Here is a 22,741-nt window from a genome sequence, read left to right as displayed (position 1 = left end):
TGCGCGCCCGCTCGCAGCCAATCGCACGCCTCTCGTTCGCTTTTTTTTCGTGCATTCTCATGTGGTTGCGCCGGAGGAGTTTTCGGCATACAGGCGGTAAACGGACGGACGGACGGACGAATCGGCTAGCCATATACAGCTTCGCTGTAAAACATCGTGATTCAGCTAGTGCCTTATCTGCCGCGCCTCGGCCGAAGTAACACCTCGCGTTTGATGGTAGTATGAAACAGGCTGTGATAGGTGTTTTCTTAGCGTAGATAAAGTGCACGGATCGTTCTTTCTTTTTCCACAAAACCTATCACTACAAAAGCGAATTGACAATGTCAGTGCCAATGTTTAAATGTGCGTTTTGTTTCGTCCCAGTCGCCATGTCTTTCTTTAATGAGCAGAAGGTAAACATGATTCTTACCTTGGGAGCTGCAAATGACAACAAGATGAAGGCCGCCATATCAGTCATGGAAGTGTGGCGGTAGACCAAACGCATTGACTATCACCAGAAACGATGAAAACCTGAGACAAACTGGGAGCTTCAAGAAACAGTGATGTAGGACTACATCTTTGAGCTCTAGCCTACGCACGGATGTTCTAGCATTTATGGCCTCAAACCCTCTCCTGGCGTGCGGGATGTGGCCGCACCGGTACCAGTGTCCAAGTCATCAGTTTGGAGGATTCTAAACGACGGACTTTCATCCGTACCACGTTAACCAGCACGAATGCTTGGTCCTCACAAAAGTCACCGGACTGTCACCGGAAAGTCACCGGACTGTTTGAGCAACATCATGTACACAGAGGAAGCCAATTTTCACAGAAACGCCCAGGTAAATTTACATAATGCACACTATTGGAGCGACTACAATGCACACTGGGTAACGTTCAATCGGCACTAGTACCAGTGGTAATTCAATGTGGGGTGCGGAATTTACGCCGGTGCTATAATCAGTCCCATCTTCTTCGGTCACTCCCTGACTGGACAGCGTTACGTGGACGAAATCTTTGAAGGAGATTTTTTTAAATTATGGGGTTTTACGTACCAAAACCACTTTCTGATTATGAGGCAGGCTGTAGTGGGGGACTCCGGAAATTTTGACCTTCTAGGCTTCTTTAATGTGCACCTAAATCTAAGTACACGGGTGTTTTCGCATTTCGCCTCCATCGAAATGCGGCCGCCGTGGCCGGGATTCGATCCCGCGACCTCATGCTCAGCATCCTAACACCATAGCCACTGAGCAACCACGGCGGGTTTGAAGGAGTTGTGGATTAATTTCTCAGCGAAGTCCCGCTGTCACGTCTTCCACTTCTGTGGTATCAGCAAGATGGAGCACCAGCACGCAGCAGCAGCCCAGCACGAAACTAGCTGGCAGCGACTTTTCATGCGCAATACATTGGAAGGCACGGGCCTGTAAATTCGCCGGCTAGGTCACCTGACCTCTCTCCACTCGATTTCTTTTTTTGGCGTTATGTGAAAGATCATGCTTACATGATGGAGGCGAACGTCAGGTTACCTCAAGACAAGTATAACGGATGTCTGCTGTAAAATTCGAGCGTCGGTCAACAAGAAAGCCACTGAAGATGTTATAAAGCGGACTCAGTACTGCGCAGCTGCAGAAGGAGACCTATTCGGACACGTCTTCTAGACAGCAGCTGGTGTTCAACGGCGCTTACGAATTCATAGATAATAAGGGCACAGTGAAATATGATGTATATATTTTTGTTTTTTGTGCAGGCATCCCGATTGCGTATTCGGTTCATTTAGAAGCGGTGATTTACTGTCTTGAACGCATCGGTTTTGCCTTTTCTCAACACGTGGGTCGCTTCCGGTCTGTTTATCTCGCTTTTATTTTATGCCAAGAATTTGTTTTTGCAGCACATATACACTCTCATGAAAACTAAAACCGTCACTTTAATTAGGCTTTGGTCCGAAGCAAGTTTTTGGCGCGAAATATAGCTGTGCTCGTACTCTTTCAGTGCGGTGCGAGCAAAACCGGGGATTTTTAAAGAAACATGCTATACGTATTCCATTGCTTTTTGCGTTTCGTGCGTGATCAGAGCGGCGCTTCGGCTGCGTTATCAAGGGACTTTTGTTATCAGTGTGATCAGTCGGCCTTGAGAGACGGATAATAAGTTTGACAAAGAGAGGAAGGAATAGCTGCAAAGCCGCGGAACCTGCTGTTGGCGCTCCTCCCACACCATTATCAAGGTGATGTGCCGTCTCTTCGGGTTTGCGACAGGCAATGCAGCTGCTTTCAATCAGCTTATTCGAGGACGCTGCTTTATGCTGCGGGTAGGAGCGCAGTCACGTGGTATTTTTCATGTTTTGAGTTTTGTTTGCGAGTTGGAAAAAATTGCACGCAATTAGTACGTCGCTGAAAACACAGCAGTTAGATGTCATTTGGGGGTGCCTACAAATGCCTCATTGACACTTTGACAATTAGGACAGTACTTCTCCAATTCGATAATTAATTGCAATTGTCGAATTAAATTTCAGGAACGAAAGAATTACTGGCGGCTACTGTACTGTACTGGAAACAATATGCACTAGGTTTTCTTAGAGTAACGTAACTGCTCTTTTTTTACGTCTTGGTGCATGATAGTTCGGGCATCCTGTATAATTCACTCAGTAACCGAAATGAGGCCAAGCCGGATTCACTCGAAATCGGAATCAACTGCAGTCATGCGCATGAGCGCTTATACTCGGACTCACAGAAAAAGAAAAAAATAAACGTCAGAGAGAGGTTGCAGTTTCGCCGGAGAGGCGAAGCAGTATTAGTGATAGCGAAGCATACGACAATTACACGAAGGAAGATTACACCACCGAGAGATGCCAGATTTTTGGTGGTGGGTGAGGACTCAGGCTGTGAAATTGAACTGTCTTCTGCTATGAGGCCTTGTAAATTCTCATATGAGGGCGTCACTTCAGTGAACAACTTTTCGCCTATGGTAACACAGGTAGCGAGACTACGCGCCGCACATGTTACATCCCTTGATACGTGTCACGATACGATTCAAGTGGAAACTTGAGGGTCCAAAGCACTCAGTCTGCAGAACCTTGTGATCCACTGGCACGTACTCACTCTGAGAGATTGGCCAAAAATCGGGTAAATGAAAGTAAAATGTAAAATCATAGTCAGCAGCAGCTGGTTTTATGTCCACTGCAGGACGAAGGCGATCTCCAATTACCCCGTCCTGCGCCAACCGATTCCAACTAGTGCCCGCGAATTTCCTAATTTCATCACCCCACCTAGTCTTCTGCCGTTCTCGATTGCGTTTCCCTTCTCTTGGTATGCATTCTGTAACCCTAATGGTCCTACACATTATCTAATCGGCATATTACATGACCTGCCAAGCTGCATTTTTTTCTCTTAGCGTCAATTAGAATATAGGCTATACTCGTTTGCTCTCTGATCCAAACCGCTCTCTTTCTGTCTCTCAACGTTATACCTAGCAATCTTCGTTCCATCGCTCTTTGCTCGGTCCTTAACTTGTTCTCAAGCTTCTTTGTCAGTCTCCAAGTCTCTGCCCCATATATCACCACTGGCAAAATGCATTGATTGTACACCTTCTTGTTCAATGATAATGGTAAGCTTCCAGTCGGGAGCTGACAATGTCTGCCGTATGCGATCCAGCCCATTTTTATTCTTCTATGAATTTCCTTCTCATGATCAGGGTTCCCTGTGATTAATTGACCTAGGTAAACGTACTCCTTCACGGACTCTAGAAGCAGACTGGCGATCTTGAACTTTTGTTCCCTTGCCTCGCTATTCATCATGATCATTGTCTTCTGCATATTAATCTTCAACCCCACTCTCACACTCGCTCTGTTAAGGTCCTCAATAGAACAATGTCATCGGCAAAGCGAAAGTTGCTGAGATATTCGCCGTCGATCCTTACTTTTAAGCCTTCCCAGTTTCATATCTTGAATACTTCTTCCAAGCACGCAATGAATAGCATTGGAGAGATGGTGTCTCCCTGTCTGACCCCTTTCTTTATAGGTATCTTCCTTCTTTTCTTGTGTAGAATTAAGGTAGCTGTGGAACCTCTGTAGATATTTTCCAAGGTATTTACGTAAGCGTCCTGTACTACTTCATTACGTAATGCCTCTATGACTTCTGGTATCTCTACTGAATCAAATGCCGTTTCGTAATCTATGAAAGCCATATAGAGAGGCTTATTGTACTCTGTGGATTCCTCGATAACCTGATTAATGACATCGTTGTGATCTATTGTAGAGAATCCCTTCCTGAAGTCCGCCTGTCCCCTTGGTTGGCTAAAGTCCAGTGTTGCCGTTATTCTATTGAAGATTATTTTGGTAAATATATTATATAACACTGGGAGTAAGCTAATGGGCGTATAATTTTTCACTTCGTTAACGTCTCCCCCTTCGTGGATTAGTATAATGTTGGCATTCTTCCAGTTCTCTGGGACCCTTGAAGTCGACAGACAGTCCCTATAGAGAGCCGCCAGTTTTTCAAACATTATGTCTCCTTGATCTTTGATTAAATCGACTGTTATTCCATCTTCGCCTGCCAATTTTCCCTGTTTCATGTCTTGCGAGGCCCTTCTAACTTCATCGCTAATTATAGAAGGTGCCTCAGTTACTTGTTCATTACTGCTTGGAATGGAGGTATCGTGGCTGCTCTTGCAAGGTACTGTACATGTATGTATAGAATTCTTCCGCTGCAGTTACTGCATCTTCGAGATTGTTGATGATATTACCCTGCTTACCTTTCAGAGCATACATCTTCGTTTCTCCTATGCCAAGTTTTCTTCTCACTGATATAATGCTGCGTCCATTTTTTACTGCCTCCTCAGCCTTTCTCACGCTGTAATTTTGAATATGCCTTATTTTTTTCCTTGTTCATTAGTTTATACAGTTCCGCGAATTCTATCTGATTTCTTGAGTTGGACACTTTCATTCTTTGTCGTTTCTTTATTAGGTCCTTAGTTACTTGGGAGAGCTTGCCTACTGGTTGCCTTGGTGCCTTGCCTCCCACTTCAATTCCTGCCTCTGAAGCCAGCCTAGTTATAGTTTCATTCATTACCTCTATGTCATCTTCATCTCTCTGTTCTAAGGCTGTATATTTCTATGCAAGTACCAGCCTGACTTTCTCTGCTTTTACCCTTAATACCTCTAGGTCTACCTGTTTCTTCTTGACCAATTTTACTCTTTCTCTCTTCAAATTGAGATGAATCCTAGCCCTCACTAACCTATGATCACTACACTTTACCCTACCTATAACTTCTACATCCTGCACTATGCTGGGATCAGCAGAAAGTGTGAAATCAATTTGATTTCTAGTTTCACCATTAGGGCTTTTCCACATCCACTTTCTGTTGCTACGCTTCCTGAAAAAGGTGTTCATTATTCGAAGCTTATTCCTTTCTGCGAATTCTAGCAGCATCTCCCCTCTGGCGTTTCTAGAATCAACGTCGTAGTTACCAATTGCTGGTTCACCAGCCTGCTTTCCCCCCACTTTGCGTGGAAGTCGCCCATTACTACAATATACAGAGTTTGCACTCTTCTCATCACTAATTCAACATCTTCGTAAAACTGATCTACTTCATCGTGACTGGATGTTGGAGCGTAGGCTTGAACTATCTTTAATCTATACTTCTTATTAAGTTTGATTACGACTACTGCTACCCTCTCATTAATGGGGTAGAATTCGTGAATTTTGCCCGCTATGTCCTTATGGATTAAGAATGCTACCCCGTAATGCTTCTTATCCAGGGGACCTCCACAGCAGAGGACATGTCCATTATTCAGCAATGTATAAGCGTCACCAGTTCTTCTAATCTCAATAAGGCCGGTGATATCCCAAACCATATCTGATAGTTCCTCGAAGAGTCCTGCTAAGCTAGCCTCACTCGACAGAGTTCGGCAATTAAAGGTTGACAGGTTCAGTTTCCATTGGTGGCCTGTTAGGACCCAGAGATTCTTAGCACCCTCTGCTGCGTTACATGTCTGATTATCGCCTTGGTAGGGTGCTCGGCAGCTGCTGGGGACTGAGGGCCATGGCTTAATTGCAGCAGTCATTCGGGAGCTAGTGGCCGAATACTCCACCAGGGAGGCTAATTCCTGTTCTGGTGAGGGAGTGTCTTTGTTGAAGCTTAATGGGCCTTCCTAATTTGGTTGTACCTGGATTAGTGTAGCCCCACTCGTTCACGGCACCTTTTGCCGGTGTCAGGAATCACTCCAAGCCTGCAGATGTTGTGCACTGGAGGAGGTGAATTTCAAGCTTACCATCCTCAAATTAAAAAAAAAAAACTTATTGAAGGATTCGATCTTCTGACTATGGCAACCGAGCATTCGACATAACTCAGTCATATAATCCCGTTGGTGGCGGGGATACCTTATCGCCGACAAGTACAGCCCAGAGGGCCCTACATGCCTAAAAACTTCTTTGATTTATCCGCGAAAGATGTTACTCAATATAGAAAGATTTCTAAACAAATTATGACCTTGTACTTCCAGAATCTCACGTATGCAGGCGGCCGTGAACTCGGCTAGGCAAAGCATACAGGTGGTACAAGAACTGGTATCTACGACCTTTCACCGTTGCGGATGCATGCTCGTGATCTACAGGAGTACTAAAGTACTACTAACGGAAGCCTGCGAAAACGAACATAAGTACAAATGTAGACGATATACATGGACGCCAACTACGCCCTTCTCTCTTTCTTTTTTTTTACTTGATGAAAATCTGTGTTTGAACTTTGCAGCTGTTATCGTTACGTTATTTTTGTTTATTGTTTGCGTGATACTGCAAACCTTCTCATCACTTTTTTTCCCTTCCTTTAGCACTACAATTTGTTTGGGGAGGGGGGGGGGGGTGTCTCGCTCGAAAGTCAGCGCGAATGCCTGAAAACATGCTTGAGTTATCCGCTGTATACGGGTTTTGATGATCGCGGCAGTAGGCACGGCATAGTATTTCTCAATGGTACTAAAATCGTGGTTTCGGAGTCTCTCGTATGCAAGCGGCCATGAACGCGACTAGATACACGATATATTTTCGGCGAATTTGAACAGCACTTAAAAGTAGTGTGGAAATAAAAGAAAATACGAAATTAAAAAACTTTCAACGCTTACCGCTAATTCACTAGTCGCGTATGGAGGGAGGTACACCAAACAGTTCACGGTCTCGGCTGCGTGTCTCATGCATCGGAGAAGTCTTTCCGAACGAGACGGAACTCGCACTAGAGAAAATAAGAGGTCCAAATTTTATAATAGGTAAGCTATAATCGAAAGACAGAGATTGTATTACCTGTATGGTTTTATGAAAATGAAAACTCTACTATAACCATAAAAATAAAACAAATAAAATTCAATTTTGGTGAATAAAAAAGAAGCCTAACATTTAGTATTTAGTGGCTAAATCTCATTTACCCTAAACTAAAATCTTAGATGGCAGTGCTAACCTTCCCGTCGCTATGCCCAAGTGTAGATGCGCATAAATATAGCAAGTTTTGAACAGTTAAATCGAATCCAAGAAGGCGGAGTGGTGTTTCTAAGGTTCGTTTTCTTAAGTTAATGAATCGTCGACAAGAAATAAAAAAAATGTTATATGGTTTCACCTTCCCTACACACATGACAAATCGGTGAGGGTGCCAGACCAGCCCTGTATAAATAAAAATTTAAGGAGGGTATGACAGCGAAGCCTACTAATAGTTACTTCAATTTTTCTAGGTTGGCAAAAAATGCTTTTTCATGGGTACAATAGGTGTCTAAAATCGGAGGAATTTGTTATAGATGGTACAGAGAATTTTCGCAGCATCATTTGCCTATGAAATCTTGCCTCTATGATCAAGGCTGATGCAGGGAGAGTTTGAATGGCTGGGCCAGCTATCGATGCTTTCGCCAATGAACCAGCTGTTTCATTTAGAACTAGACCTGTATGCCCAGGTACCCAGACTAAATGGATTTTAGTTAAGTGTCGGGGTACTAAGGATTTAAACACTCGCAAAACCTGAGATTCATTTGGCGCTGAACGGAAAGTACACAAGGACAAAGAATCAGTTACAATGACTACGTATTCTATTGTTGGGCTTAACTTATTAGGGGCCAGTACAACTGCTAAATATTCTGCAATAAAGATTGGTACAAAGTCTGGAAGCCGCAGGGAAAATAAGCAATCGAGAATAGGACAGAATATACCAATACTACATTTTTCTTGGTTCTGCGTTGGCATCAGTCGCTATGACCACATTTGTACGTTCGGGATTCCATTAAATAAACCAGTAGAATAGCACTTAACATTCGGTAAGGTAGATGTTTTGCCGCACTCGGAAAAATGTCAAATTGAATGTGAAGAGAATTTTACAAGAACGGATTGTTTAATACTGCGCGCTCGTCACTTCTTCTTGTTTGCTATGTTTGTCTAAATGGCGATAAGTCTTATTTCCGTCATTGTCCTTGCATCCGATGCATCCTTTCAAAGGATGCATCCTTGCAGTGTGAAGGTTACGCGTGTGCATGCACAGAATAATAAAACGCGAATCACTTGGATACTATGGCTTTACACACGCCACTATATGCAGCTGCAATGCAAAGTGAGCACGCATCGACGCTACGCGGCGCGCCTGTGACATCACGTGACATAGCTGCGTGGGACACCGGCGGCGGCGGCGGACACTTTCGCCAACCTAAACGGTGATTGGAATGAGCCCATAACAGCTTACACTGTAAAACGGGGCTCACTTGAAACACAGCCTAAATACACAGCACTAAACGCATGCAGCTGCGTATGTCATCATGTTAAAACGAACGACCAAAAAGGTCCATGTAGACATGAGCCTACCGGGATGCCTCTCAACAGCAGTGTGATGATTTGCGCAGACTGTTATACTAGCGGGCAACATTCCATGGCAATGAAGGGAACTTGAGCGGGGCCGGTTGGCGTTGCATAGTTGAATTTCGGGAACACCAACGCTCAGACGAAGTACACAAAAAAGAGCGACACACTTTGGGCTTACTAGCAACGGTATGAGTTTATTGTTTCTTGCTTCGAACTTTATGCATTCGCCAAAAGCAACGAATTGGGAGTGTGTAAAGTTCGAAGCAAGAAGCAATAAACTGATATGATTGCTAGTCAGCGTGATCTGTTTGTCGCTCTTTTCTGTTTACTTAGTCTGAGCGCTGGTGTTCCCGAAATTGAAAAATGAAGAGAGAGCCACGAAGGGGGCAGGGCGCGTACAAGTAAGAGCGCTCCTGAAAAAGGTCTTACGCTTCCATGCTTGTTAGTTTAAGCTGAGGAAGAGAAAACACAATCATCTTTGTTTATAACAGCAAAATAAGACAAAATGCACAACTGCGTGTTAAATTTGACCTATTTTTGTGCTTTTCTTTTCCGCGTATGAACAAATGCGAAACCGTTGCACGTGGAAGCTACGCTGATTCAATATCTCTCAAGGAAATGAAAAGCACTGTGGAACGCTGCTAGTCTAATTGGTCCAGAAAGACAAAAGGCAAGTGCAGAAGCCATCAAGACCATTCCGGCTTCCCCAGCACCTCACCCAAGGTGAGGCCGGAGAAATTAATGAAAGTAGGATAGAATAAAGCAGACATATGACCTTTTTATACAGCAGAAGTATCACTTATTCTGATACTTAAACCTCAAAGGCCTGAAAAACGTATCTGATAGCTGCAAAACGTTATGCTGGGGCATTTGTTTACGTCCACAACAAAATGTGGTTGTTAAACACTTCTTGAAAACAAAAGAATCATATCTTAAGACGTCGATTACATCAGAACAGATGTACGGAAAAAGTTATAACTTCTACAGTCTACGTTCGAAAACACATACTTCGAACAAAAAAGAAATATTTTGTATGCGTAACAATGAAATTACAGTTACGACAAAAATCTTTTTTCCACACGCGTAAATTCATTTCTCTACAGGGCACTGCAGATCCGCTAATTAGACGCTCGAGTTCACAATCAATTGTAGCTCGGGTAGACGTTGGCACTACCGATGAATCAAACCATATTTTACGCTAGAAAACCCAAATGCTCTCTTTTGTCTTTTCAACTCCGCACCGACGGTCCTTGTGTGGTTTATTATGCGTGGAGTCAGCTTCCTTGGCAGATAGAATAATCCACTAGGCGACATTTTCAAATACCTTAAGAAATCGCTTTCTGCTGAAACCAAATCATTATTCCTGATCAAGAATCAAATTGGCTAAATCAAGTGCAATATCTATGAAAAATGCAAGACTGCTGATTACGTGGCCGTAGCAGGTTAAGTGGCTGCCAGTGCATCGAGCTGCTTTTATCAGACGGATTGGCCACTCGACGTCCCACATGAATTGAAACGGATGTAATACAAGGAAAAAAAAAAGGTTCCTACAAAATACAGCCCTAGATTGATATCGACACTGTCGCTAATTTTACTGACTATCTTATGAAAACTGCAGTCATAGGGATACGATTGCGTTCTTTGGAGGTAGGTTGTTTGAAAGAAACGAAACCAGAATTCGTAACTATCCTCTCCTAAGTTCTGCTTTATGCACTCATTTCTCCAGAATTTATTGCAGATAATTTTGCACATACTTTCTCAGCGTGTTTGTACGCATAATTATACTTGTCGAGCAGTTCGCATGATGCTTATTTGCAGCTTACTTACTGTTGAAGCCGAGAAAATGTTTCGAGTATGCTAGCATTGGTCTAGAGTGTTTAGCAACGCATAAAAATAATCCTTGTAGGGGAGGAGTGCCTTTGTTCGGCCAGTTTGGTGCGACATACCACAAGTTAAATTGCGGAGCGAGGAAGACACAGGCAGGTACAGGCAGCACGAGCGCTGGTCTCGGGGTTATGTTTCCTTTTGTCTTTATCTTTTCACGCTCTTAAACTTGCAATCGTCTTGGTAGACCGCGGATACTCTGGCTGGCTCGCGTTGGAACGAGAGAAGCATGCGTCCGACTGTGGCCTAATTTTCTGGTTAAAGTGTGGTTCACCAGCTGTCACCGGTAATGAAAAAAAAAAGCGAACGTGGTCTAATGATTAGAGCACCCAACTACTGTGAAGACAGTTGTGCCTTAAGGCAAATTTATTTTATTTTATTCTTCTACAAGGGGCTAGTGCACCGCTGTTATATACATATATATATATATCCAAAAATTTGTCACTCAGTGCGATTGATTTGGCATACTGTAGCGGGGATCTGCGCATCAAGACGCGCCGCGGTGTGGCTTAGTAATAACAAATCTAGGGCGATCTTTTTTAACATTCTACTTCATTTTCCATTACTTTCGCACTTCATTTGCTCGGACGTACCTTGGATGAAAAGAAAGAAAACGAAAACAGAACACACAAACAAAATGAGTCGTAGCATGTGAATCGTGAAGGGGTGACATATACAGTAGTTGGCAAGGGTCTTATATGCATTATACGTATAATTACTGATGTGCTTTAGTAATTTCAACCGCAATAAATATCTGTATTGCGGTCAGATCATTTACCATACGAAAATATGATTAACACCGGCAAACAGAGACCTCAGCGGAACACTTAAGATTATAATAAAGCGGGTGGCGCAGGATCCCTAAGGCACCCAAGGGGCAGCGGGAAGTTAAAAGGTGGAACCAAGGTGGTCCATGTGTTGGGGCCGCCGAGACCGAATCGTGGCAGGGTGACTTCGTATGCAAGATCGACTGTCAGCTGCCCTTGACAACCGGCCTTGTATACTCCGGCAGGCGGAGATCTCGGCGAGCCCAGACCCACGGACCAGTCCAGGTACCATCATTGACGCCTCGTTGCCCCTTCGGTGTCCTGGAAGCGCCTTCAACGTTTATTAAGTAACAACCCGTTATTTACACGTAATAGTTGCGCAAGCTCTCACTTCCCTTCACCGGAATACAATATGTGCATTTCACAGTATTACACAACTGCAATGCGCTGAAATGTTACAACATCGTTATTAAACATCATGGCGAGGTCTCAGGGTGGCCCCTGTTCTTGCCGACTACTTTCTGTTCTGTTTTGCATTATAATATTGCTCTGAAGTAAAACACAGTAAATCTATTGTAATAATTCAGCACAATTTTAATGTGTAAATTTAATTTACTTAATTACGGCGTTCTTTATTGAGTCATAATGTTTGTAGCCAGTTTATTTTGTTCATGCTTCCTCATTTTCTTTCGAAAAAAAAAAAGCAGCGCAGCCTACAAATCAATGCTATAACGTCTGGTCTGAATATTTCAGAGTTTACCGCGGGGCTTTGTTCGCGTTATTGGTCTGGTTGCTGTAACATCTCATATTACTGCTTGTAGTCGCGCTAGATATTTTGCTTAGCTATAACTTTTGACTGCCTGTGAAATGTAAATTAATACAAGCAGTTGCAGTGCACGTCATAGAGAAACTTGGCATATTCCACATTCAAGAACAAACGACGGGAATCGAATGTTGCGCCATGCGTTGCCATCAGTGCTTAACTATCTTCATTAATAAACAGATTTATTATTCTTTCAATTTATGTGGTCGGACTTGTCATTCATACTGTTATTTGCGCGTGTGCTTATGCATGTTCTGTTTGTTTCCCTTTTTTTATCAATATCAAATTTAAGCTGCAATTGCACAGCGACCTATTTATTGATGCATTTTTATTGATGTTCCCTTTAAGGGAAAAGCTATTCATGGTTTCTATTTAGGTATTTTCTGTAACTTGTATGGAATGCTTGTTCTGCATCCATGCCGGTGTTTGCTGCTGCGCAAAAAAAAAAAAAAACTTTGAGTATACAAATTTTCCTAACACACATATTTTACATGGACATTGTTTTGCTAGGTTAGGTGCTGAGTACTTATGTACATGTTCATATGTTGTAATAATGCACATTTTGGTACGTGCTGCCAAAACAAACCGGTAGGGGACAGAGACCTAATCAAGTAGAATTTGTGGCTTTTTGTCTGTGTCATCTGTACCTTGTATGGATGCGAAATAAAGTTCAAGAAAAAAACAAACCGAGTTATTTTATGCTAGGGTCAGAAAGGTTTGCGTCTTCAGAACCATTCGTCGCGCACAGCGCGGACTATTCCTGAAACAATATTTACCTTAAATACCGCGTCGAACGATGCTAGCCGCTTTACGTACCAGCTATGCATGGATCGGCGCTTAAAAAGAAAGAAAGAAAGAAAGAAAGAAAGAAAGAAAGAAAGACAGAAAGAAAGAAAGAAAGGAAAAGATAGAAAGAAGGTCTAAGCAAAAACTTTCAGTACCTGTCGACTAAATCCTCTCCTAATGACTTTACACTTCTATCGGCACTGTGGCGTAACGCGCCTCGTGTTCCACTATACTTGCAGCTCCTTTCGCCTGCGCGCTTCTTCATACCTCTGAAAAAGCCACCCTTCCCTCTTTCCCTTTAGTTTACTACTTTCCGGTGATGAAAAATAGCTGTCTATCTTTTCATGCAGAGAATAACTGAAAACGTTCAGTAGCGTGTCATGAATTTCGCAATGAGTGACTCTAGCAGGCGCGAGAGCCTGATTCCCCCGCTATCCAAACGAAGCGACAGAAAGCCACAGTGTATTCCTGACTGACAAGGTCGGCGTGTCTGTTTGATTTATTCTGTGTAAAGGACCGGTAATTGACAGTTTATTAACAGATTTCTCAGGCGTTTAGCCCTCTTCAACGACAAATTAGCGTAGTCGGTACAACCACTACGATGAAACACTGTTCGCAAGAAACACAAAACGGTAGCTACCGATGTATTGCGTGTTAAGACTGTGTGAAATGACTATAAAAAAAGGGACTTCAATGCCCACCCTATCGCCAAAAATTGTTTGACTTATCAGAGGCTATTATATCATGATGGTGGAAGTTTACCGCAAAACAAGAAAACGCCAACATTCACCTGGCACAGGGTTTCACCGCAATTCAGTGAGGTATGTAAGGGCACTTTCCCTGCTATTTACATCCATACGTTTGCAAGTGATCGACGTCGTGCTACAAGCTCTCAGCATTCGCCACAGTTTGCTTTGATCAGAAAACATTGGAGTGAGACAGCACTCTGGTACATTGTTGCGCGAAGCTACTTATGAGACAGGTGGACACTAAGAGTTTAGATCCTAAGTGGCTCATGTGCCCAATACCTAAGCTTCCGCTGAGCGTGGGCCAGCAGTCACGCTGATCGACGCTCGCAGAATGCGCAGAAAGCACGAATAGCACCATCATTGATACACTGCAGCGTTATATCGCATTTTTGGCGTTGCGCCACCTTGCAATGTGCGCAACGTGGTAACAGCGTGAACAGAACCAAGCCTAAGCGAAGAAGGTGGCGGGACGAAGAGCCGGTCACCTCCTTCACTTTTACGTCGGCTGATAGGGAGTACTTTCCCTGCGCCTGCTTGCACTCATAGTCAGCTTTTCTCACACCGTTACCAGATTACGCCCTACCAACGCACCAAATGCCCTTGTCTGCGCTTACACTATACGTAAGGAAACAGCGTTCAAAGTACCTCTCAAAAAGTTTCTGTGCGGTGGCTCTCGATCGCTTGCTTCTTTAACGGTCGTCCGACAACAGTAGGCGCAGTCTTCGTTGACGTATCGGAAAGCGCTCGGTCGCACTTCTCATTGCCCCGGCCCAGGCAGCTGCAGCAGCGCTAGTTTCGAAGTCGTTGCGTTCCAGCATTTCATATGTCGCCGCCGTCGCCGTAGACGCGCAGCTGGGCTGGCGAATTCACAGATGCCCTCGCTCGATCCCCTGACAGTCCACTATTTACAAACTATCGCCGGCGAATCCAAGCCTTCGTACAGTGCTCACTTTGGGGTTACTGTGCCCACTGTCCACGTTAATAAGGCGCTCAGAAGGAGGGGCTTGTCACATCGGAGTCGACAGATTGTCACACGAATGAGCACTGCGCACAGTTTAGCTGTCCTGGTTCTTCCCAACGAATGACGCTCTGTCCTAAAGGCGCTGCGTCGAGACGACGTTGCAAGTCGGAGCTGTTACAGTTGCTAAGAGCAACGAACGTGACGGCTGGCTTGCCTTCCTAATCAGCCCAGTGCAGGTCGGATGGAGATGCGCTTTCTTAACAAGCAGAAGCTTTGCAGGTCATAGCAGGCTGCAGGCTTAGTAGCCTGCGTTCGAACGGTACGGGTCGCAAAAGCCGAGTCGAGGAGCGGCGGCTAACGGCGGTTGCCCGGGGCGGACGCTATTTCGGGTCTGGAGGGTTCCTATTTCTGAAGGCGTAGTTGAAAGGCCCGGGCCACCAGTCCGTGCCGGAGCTCAGAAATAAAACAAAGAATAAGCCTGTGGCGTTGGCAGACTGCATGAGCTTCTGCGTGCAGGGGGCGCAGAATGCCATAGCTTACTCCCAGGCCGCCCATACACTTCGCCTGCGTGCTACTCACTTGTTGACAGCTTCCGAAGCTTGATCTATTTTGCCCTAAGCGATGATGTTCACTGCTGCAGCAACGTGACCACTCTGATGGATTTCTCTTGAAACGCAATACGATCAGTGTGTTCGTTAATGACAATTGCTCTTGGTGCCATTTTGTTGCACCCATACGGATGGTACTTCGCGGAGCTCACCAATAAGGACTTCTCTTGTTTGAGGGTACGCGCGTGCCGTTGGAAGAGAGCAGAAGATGTAACGCAGAGCAGTTTTACGCAGTGCAGCATAGAGTCTAACGCCATGCTTGGTGTCCAGAAAGATTGTACAATGAATGCACACACGCTTGGCCAAATGCAGCAGCGACTAAGCAAAATGGGCTTCGCGTTGTCTTGCAGTTCACGGCCGCATAATATCCGGCGTTGTATGAGAATTACATATATGGGGCCCTTCGAGCGCTTATACCTGCAGTTTCTTTGTTCCTAAGACTTTCCGTCTCCTTTCGCCAGCGTACGCGTACTGTGTGCAACAGAAACGAGCCTGATGTAGCCCTCACCGCTCCTCTTTTATCTTCTTTTTCATCGTTCCTCTCGCTGTTCTTTCGTGTTCAGTGACACATAAGAAGGTGCCATAGCGCAATAGTCCTGACGAAGGACTATGAATAATGAAAAAAAAAGCAGGTAAAAATAATTTTTCAGGAAATCTTAAAGAAGACGTTAACGTGAAAACACTTCAAAAGTGACGAAAAGCTGGACTAGTTGGCAGCAACTGCTCCAGATGCAGGCACAGAACGCAAAGGCGAAAGACATTGGTAGCCCTGCTCATAGTGTAACTATAAAACACATATTGGAAGTGCGAAAATAATTTTGAATAGCAGTTCGTGCCGTTGCACTGGGTCACTCGGTAGATGAGTGGCTATGACGTCCTGCTGCTGAACATTTACGTTATTTATTTATTTTAATTATTTATTTCCTTAAAGTGCCCAAGAACAGCTTTACGCCTTAATTTTGGTGCAATTTTGTTACAACATGAAGTCATGTGCTCAATTCCCGGCCGCGGCGGCAGCATTCTTATGGAGTAGAATGTAGAAATGATCTTGTACTTGGATTTAAGTGCACAGTCAAGAACTCCAGATGATGAAAATTGATTCCGAGCACCCTGCTATGGCGTCCCATATACACCATTACTTTAGGACGTTAAACCCTATAATATGATGTTTTTTTGACACTATAGCAAAGATTAATTTGCTGTGGTGGGTGAAGCCGCGCAGTCAGTAAAACCTACTTGGTATAGACATTTTACAGAAGCTTCCCATGGATTCAAGGGGGGGGGGTAATGCCAAACGACCCAAATTTGTCAACCAGCCAATGTTCTAGTACGTTCCCAGGAACAACTACATCGTCTGCATACCTGTCATGTCATAAATGTCTGGATACCCTAACATGTCATGGTCTAAGCACATTGGTAATATATGTAACAAAGCGCTAACAAAATTAGGTTACCTACGTCGTACACTATTCCTCTCTCCAAATGATACTCAGCCACTCTTATATAAATGGCTAATTCGTCCTGTTGTTGACTATGCATCTGTCGTTTCGGACCTTTATAAGAAGTAAGAGATTAACATGCTAGAAGCAATTAATAAAGAAGCTGTAAGATTTATATATCACCGTTATGATCATGACATTTCACCGTTTTCTGCACTCCGTTCCTTGAATTTAACTTCGCTCTATTGACGTCGTCGCATAGTATCATTAAATGTCTTGCACTTCGTTTAGACTTTCAGAAAACAACTATACTAACCTCGCCCCAGAGTTACCGACGAGACGAGATCACAGCTTAAACTTTATGCCCTATACATTGCACGCACTGATATGCTTAAATTCAGCTTTTTTCTTCTTTCCATTCCTTACCTGGTTCTATTCGCTCATGCCCATCCCAAAGTTTTGTATCCGCCATCCAAGATGTGTATGGTCTTAGCACATCATCCTTATCGCTGTGCGGTATTTTGCTGTGTATATTTTCCTCTGTTAACACACTCCTGCTATAACGCTTATTGCGCTACAGTATGTACAAATAAATCAATAAATAAATACAAGTGCACGGAATGAATGAAGAAAAGCAAAATAACTGCAACGATGAAAATTGTGGTTCTTGAACTACGGAAGTATCAGCAGACTTCAGCAGGACGACCGAGCAAAACATAACAGAATGAAAGAGAACGAAACAGTATATTATTAGGAACCAAACAGAATACACTGCATCAAACTTATAAAGCTGGAAACCCAGAATTCAAAATAACTTGTGGAAGGGGTCTTTATATCAGAGTGTCGCGTAAAAAAAATCCATGTAACAAAATCGGATAACTGCTTGTATAAATATTATGAGTTAGAAATTATACGATTCATAGGACAAATTCCTTATACACAATATAACTGAGCAGAGAAAGAAAGGGCTGCATAAATGTTGTGTATATGTTAAAAGAGAGAGAGAGAAAAAAATAGATCTGACTCTCAGATAATACATATACTTCACATTATGTATCGGTAGTATGTGCATGTGCAAAACAGTGTTTTCAGTATTTTTGATACGAATTTAAAGAATTCGCAAGAAATACTAGCCCAATTATTTAGAAATACGTTGCGCTGAGTGGACGGGCACGGTGTAGCACTCATCCGACGCGGTAGCGGATTTTGCCTCTACGGGCGTGCTCTTCTTACAGGATTTCGGCAGTTGCATTGGCGCGAAGCGAATGCCCCGGGTTATTCTAGTCCCCTCTTTAACATGATTACAAATGTAAAGAAAGGCGAGTCAGCAGCGGTTGACATTGAATAAAGACAAGGTCTTCTTGGGCGCATTATTGCAGAGTGTGATTTGTTTAGATTACACTACCTAGGGGGGGGGGGGCACCATTTTAGACTGCACTATTTCCGCGATCGGCCCATATTTTTTGTTGAGTGAAGGCACACTTCCGGTTACAATTTCAGGCGTGCGCAGTTTGAACGAGCGCATCGGCGTTTTATTTCGGCATTCTCGCGCTAATTGCGCATTAATACTGCTCCGTACATAGCTCTACGCTAACCTTGTGCATCTTTTTTGTTCCAAGATTCAGAGGGGGCTGCGGGCCTCGTCAAGCTGCCTACTGGAGCAGCTTTTACTTGCAGCCTCCTCCATCAAGTAGATGGAAATAAAGCTATTCTATTCTATTTTGACGCCTTTTTCGTTGTTCTACATGAACTAGAAAGCCTCAAATTGTGTAATCTGACAACATAAAAGTGGCCAGATAACGAGATTCCCCGAACCCCAAATCGATCTGAAGTTTCCAAAGATGATATTGTCTTCAAAATATTGAATGGATGATGATGAAGTTATGTCATCAGGACGGAGACAGCAAACCCAGTTTCGAGCTTCTATCTGTCGCCGCAGTAGAATATAATGCACAGTTATAGAATGTGAAAATGTGAGAAGACAAAGACAAAATTTTTATAATTAATATCTGAATAGCAAGCATTCACATGTAACAAATGTGATAGGCACTGGCTGAAAAATTAGTTTAGTCACAAGCGCCCATAAAACATTCGAATAAAAAAGCGCGAACACCTTCATAAGCAAGCGTATATCAGCGGATAGGACAGGAGAGGTACAAGATAGAGCAAGGACACTGCTGGCCTTCTTTACGAGTTCAGAACATCAAGTAGGCGAGTTTTACGATGAGTGAAAAACTAAGACCCTCGTCCCATTTTCTCGCCACGCTCTCGCTCCTGAATTCAGATTTCCCTGTTCTAAAATTTCGTCTCCACGAGGCGATAGTTCATCCCCCCCCCTCAACCATGTCAAGCTAATGAAATATTTAGGTTCCCGAGACCCCCTGTCATGCCTCTGATAGTAGAGTTGTTACGCAAATTCGCAAATAAATTTAAAGAAGCATAAAAGCGCAATAACGGAACGGAAACCTGACCAAGCAGCCGAGCGAACATCTTCGTATGACATCACGAGTGTCTCCACCGGGAAAGGCGCGCAAGGCATGCCGGTCTCGCCTGCTGGCAGCGAAGAGCAGACGCTGGGCTGAATCGTGACCGCGCTGGACCTCCGGGTGACAATGTCAGAGCTACACCAGCTCTTCGGATATGTCAAATATGGAAAGCCGAGATTCTCACGAATTCAACAGTCACGAATCGCCGTTCGCATTCGACCCGCCGCCACGAGAGCCAGCGCCCGTGCGCTACATATCGTGCTGCAACATGAAGACCAAGGGTACCCCTAACCACGGATTTTATACGTGCTGCTTGCTATTCAAGTGTTCTACCTATTCTCAGGGAAGCGCTTCGAATGCTCACTGTAAGATGCGGAGCACGACTTTCCGCATTTGTATCCCGCAAGAACGCCGCTGACTGTCCAAAGCACAGAACGGTGCATTTGTTTACATCGGCAAGTACAGCGACCACTCCTCGTTCGCTTGAGATATAATGCTATACCCGCTCATCGGCGACATCAATTAATGTCAGAAAACATCAAAACAGGTGATTTTGTGCATGTAAGCACCGTTGCATCCCTCTGAATCGCACTGATATGAGCGACCCCACATCTTTGAAAACAGCGAGTGGGAGACCGTAGTACGGGAGCGTTGTTATGCGGCCTACTTATCATTCTTCGTATTCTCTTCATGCACACAATGTGTTCCGTAAAGTGGACATAGATGAGGACTCTGCGAGAACGCGTAGTTTTCTCGCGCAGTGAAGTATACGCGATTGTTTACACGGCTGTATCGAGTGGCCTACGCTTGCTGCCCATTTGGGATACGAGGCAAGCATGCAGTGCACCTCGGAAGCTAAAAAATCAGTCTGCATGACGATACGTAAAAATACACCCATGTTCGTAGTCAAATTTAATTTGGGAAAGTGCCGGTGAGTGCGGCGGGAAGCTTTCCGTCGAAAATGGCAACGTGCCGATGTCGATGCTGCACCGTGTCATCGCTTCTCGCTTTGTGTGTATGCACTGTTCGAAATGAGGAATGGTCTATTTCAAATCCGTATGGTCAAAACTGTGCTGCGGACGCATAGTTTTTTCATCCTAATGGAGCTTCATTAGCTTCATGTCAGTCGTTCAGGCCCGCCAGCAGCAGACGCATGAACTACGCGACTGTGACATATAGGCTTAACCACGGCTGTACGCGATCGGCATCGGCTCAAACTGTGTGTGCGGATGGCGAGGGCTGAAGTTCGTGCAGCCTACATCTACAGGGAACACAACTTCTCGCGACAGCAACCTCTCACGCCATGCGCCAGCTCGCGATCGTCGATTCCTCGACGCTCTCGTCACTGTCGTCTGCATAATCCCTGCATGCTCTGCATGCAACTCTCCTGACGTCATACACAATGTGGCTCGTAATTGAGGAGGAGGCAAGGTAGGGTGTTCGAGGCAATTAATTAAATTCATTTGTAAAAGATCTGTGCAACTCTGAAACCTGCTTTTTTGAGGACATGACTGAAGTGTTCAAGGAACGTACCCAGCGAATTTCGGCGACATCTGTTGACATCGAAAAATCGCCGCAGTTGCCCTTTAACGCACTGGTCCTTGCTTATACTCGCAGACAACTTTCTCTGGCTATGAAGGGAAAGCTGCCGGGGTGGAGCTTCTGTACATGTGTTACTACGCCAAGTAGTCCGCCAACATTTGACAGTGCTTTTGGTTGCTCGGAACAGACGGTGAATCGACGCAGCTTCCACGTGCGACAGTTGCACGTTTGCCCAGACGTGGAAGGGAAAAGCCGCAAAATAAGAAAACTTTCAGATTCAGTGGTGTGTTCTGTCTTATTTAACTGTTGTTAAAAAAAGAGAGAACACCGCTGATGCACCCCGTACAGACGGTAAACCAGCAAAGCTGGAATGTGCACCCCGGTGTTTATCGCTGGGTTGATTCCGACGGTTCATTAAGCTCTTTCTCAATTATTGGTTACGTCTTTTTGTTTCTTAATGAGGTTACGTACACGTTTGGCTTGTGTTTATCACGGTGTTTATTTCAAATACCGGACATTGGGCTTCGCATATTCAGCATCATTAAGGGACGCAATGAGCGGTTCATTGTATTAATCCAGCGGCTTCATCAGTCTTTCTGAATTATGTTACGCATTTGTGTTTCGTAATGCATTAATCACAGTGTTTATGACTTCGTTATGCACAGTAGTTACCAAGTGACACACCGAGGCCGCACATTTCACTTATTAAAGGCAGGGACACATTTTTGAACCCCGGATCCTCGGTACGACGTCGCCGCCGGCGATCTCTCTCGGCCACGGCGTCGGCAGCGTAACGTTGCCGCTCCGCTTCGCGAACCAACTCGGCCACACAAGCCACCGGATCGGCCCGACATTGCGGCTTGCGCTCCGCATCGCGGGCCAGACCTTCTGCCGAGGCGTTGGCGCAACGCCGACGAGATCTCTCCCATTCCTGCTCTCGGCGCTGTTGCTTGTAGACCAACTGCTCCTTGGGAGAACGAACGATGCGTAGCCGTCGCATTGCGAAGTCGGAGAGAGACTGCTGCCTGCACACTCCGCTGCGACAAAGAAACGACGTCGCTCAGGCGCGCCGCACCTTCCGCTTGAGGGTTTCTGTGGTCGGACCGCGAGCGTTTCGCCTAGGCATACACAGCTGTGATAGCCCAGAAGGCTTCCCTGTTGTCATTAAAGCCCATTGGAGGTTGGAATGCGCAACAGATTGACGATACACACAGAAGAGACACACACCACAGAGCGCTCTGTGGTGTGTGTCTCTTCTGTGTGTATCGTCAATCTGTTGCGCATTCCAACCTCCAATATGCTATACCAACACGCCCAGTCGTCAACCTTGGCAAGTTTCATTAAAGCCCCTTAAACTTCGTAAAGTAGCGCCACGCTTTGAAGAATGCCGCCTCTTCCTCGAGCGCTCTGGCCGAGGCCGACGCCGCGTCGCTAAAAATTAAATTATGGGGTTTTACGTGCCAAACCACTTTCTGATTATGAGTCCCGCCGTAGTGGAGGATTCCGGAAATTTCGACCACCTGGGGTTCTTTAACGTGCACCTAAATCTAAGTACACGGGTGTTTTCGCATTTCGACCCCATCGAAATGCGGCCGCCGTGGCCGGAATTCGATCTCGCGACCCCATGCTCGGCAGCCGAGCCGCGTCATTATTGGCCTAATGTCATCACGTGGGCCCTCGCGCCGGCTTCGTTTGTTTGCAATTGTACTTCAGCGCCATTTTCGCTTGAGAAGCGTCTACGGAGTGGCGAGGAGCGCATGTTGGCGCCGTTGCTATTCTGTGTTGTTTTGTTTGCGAACGCCTTCAACTAAGTTTTGTGGCAAGTGCGATGTCGCCTCACGGCATTTTCGAACACCATAAACTTCTGCGCCTTCGTATGCCAAAATAGTTTCAGAAAAGACAAA

The 22,741-nt window shown here is 44.8% G+C and overlaps 2 protein-coding genes across 9 annotated transcripts in view; one reads left to right on the top strand and one right to left on the bottom strand.

Moving 5' to 3' along the window:
* LOC135911497 (uro-adherence factor A-like) overlaps positions 1 to 15,159 on the bottom strand; it is a 97,238-nt gene extending 82,079 nt beyond the window's left edge. For both annotated transcript variants that reach the window (XM_065443825.1, XM_065443833.1), the window contains exon 1: positions 14,447 to 15,159. The gene's annotated coding sequence lies outside the window, so the exon portion shown is untranslated. The remainder of the gene's footprint in view (positions 1 to 14,446) is intronic.
* The window catches only part of LOC135911508 (cytochrome P450 3A5-like), a 197,435-nt gene that overhangs the window by 46,024 nt on the left and 128,670 nt on the right, over positions 1 to 22,741 (top strand). The window lies entirely within an intron of this gene.

This window comes from Dermacentor albipictus, chromosome 1, assembly GCF_038994185.2.
Source record: "Dermacentor albipictus isolate Rhodes 1998 colony chromosome 1, USDA_Dalb.pri_finalv2, whole genome shotgun sequence".
NCBI classification, from domain to species: domain Eukaryota; kingdom Metazoa; phylum Arthropoda; class Arachnida; order Ixodida; family Ixodidae; genus Dermacentor; species Dermacentor albipictus.
The sequence above is the reverse complement of the archived record's forward strand: the minus strand, read 5'-3'. Positions and strand labels throughout refer to the sequence as shown.